Source organism: Eriocheir sinensis, unplaced genomic scaffold (assembly GCF_024679095.1).
Source record: "Eriocheir sinensis breed Jianghai 21 unplaced genomic scaffold, ASM2467909v1 Scaffold315, whole genome shotgun sequence".
NCBI classification, from domain to species: Eukaryota; Metazoa; Arthropoda; class Malacostraca; order Decapoda; family Varunidae; genus Eriocheir; species Eriocheir sinensis.
Window position 1 is genome coordinate 66,121 of NW_026111627.1, and position 1,001 is coordinate 67,121.

Here is a 1,001-nt window from a genome sequence, read left to right on the forward strand (position 1 = left end):
TTTTGAAGCGATCACTATGCACAATTTCATGTGAATTAAAAATGAGGTCATAAAGCTCAAATTTGTGACCACCTAGTTGCCTAACTATCTGGCGTGGTTTTATGAATATCTGTGAAAACTTTGAGTTGTACCTTAGAATAATCATCTACATTATATACAGGTGAATGAAAACTACTAAGAAGGTCATATGGGAGTTTCTTATCAACCCCCAAAATTATGTAGTGGGGAGATTGTCCCGTTGACTCACAAACACGGCTGTTTAAGTATGCTGAAGTCCACTAACGACCGGGCGCAAGACATCTAAAATATTCCTTTTAGCGCGTTCAACAAAGCCGTTGCTGGCTGGGTGATAACTGACTGTAAAACTTTGTGTAATGCCAAACTGTTTGCATATTTCTGCTAAAAGTTGATTTCGAAACTCGGTATCATTATCACTTAACAACACCCTAGGTGTGGAGTATGGACAAATTAGATGAGTTATTAGGGCATGAGCAATGGACTTGGCAGATTTATCTTTCACCGGGGCTAACACAACGTACCGCGACAAGTGATCTACACAAATCAAGAGATACTTAGAGTCCTGGTGGTTGGCGGGAAGCTGGAGCAAGTGAATAGAAACTACATCCCAAGGCCGGTCAGGGGGCGGGTATTCTAGGACCGGCGCAGGCCTAGGCACCGTCCCTTTATGTTGGGCACACTTGACACACTTAGCCACATACGCGTCAATATCTACACGCATAGTTGGCCAAAAATAGACCGCTCGGTCTGCTATTAATGTTAGTTCCCTCCCCGGGTGACCAGTGATCACCGCGCTATGAACTAAGTTCAGCACCGCCGGTACATAACACTCCGGTATCACAAATTGTGCGACAGCGTCCTTTTTACGGGGCCAGTAGCGGCACAAGACGTCGTCCTGTGACAAGAACAATTGTGAAAAAGACACAGGTAGTGGCGGGAGACTTGTTTCATCACCCGACTCCAGAGCGTATATTACTTTACCC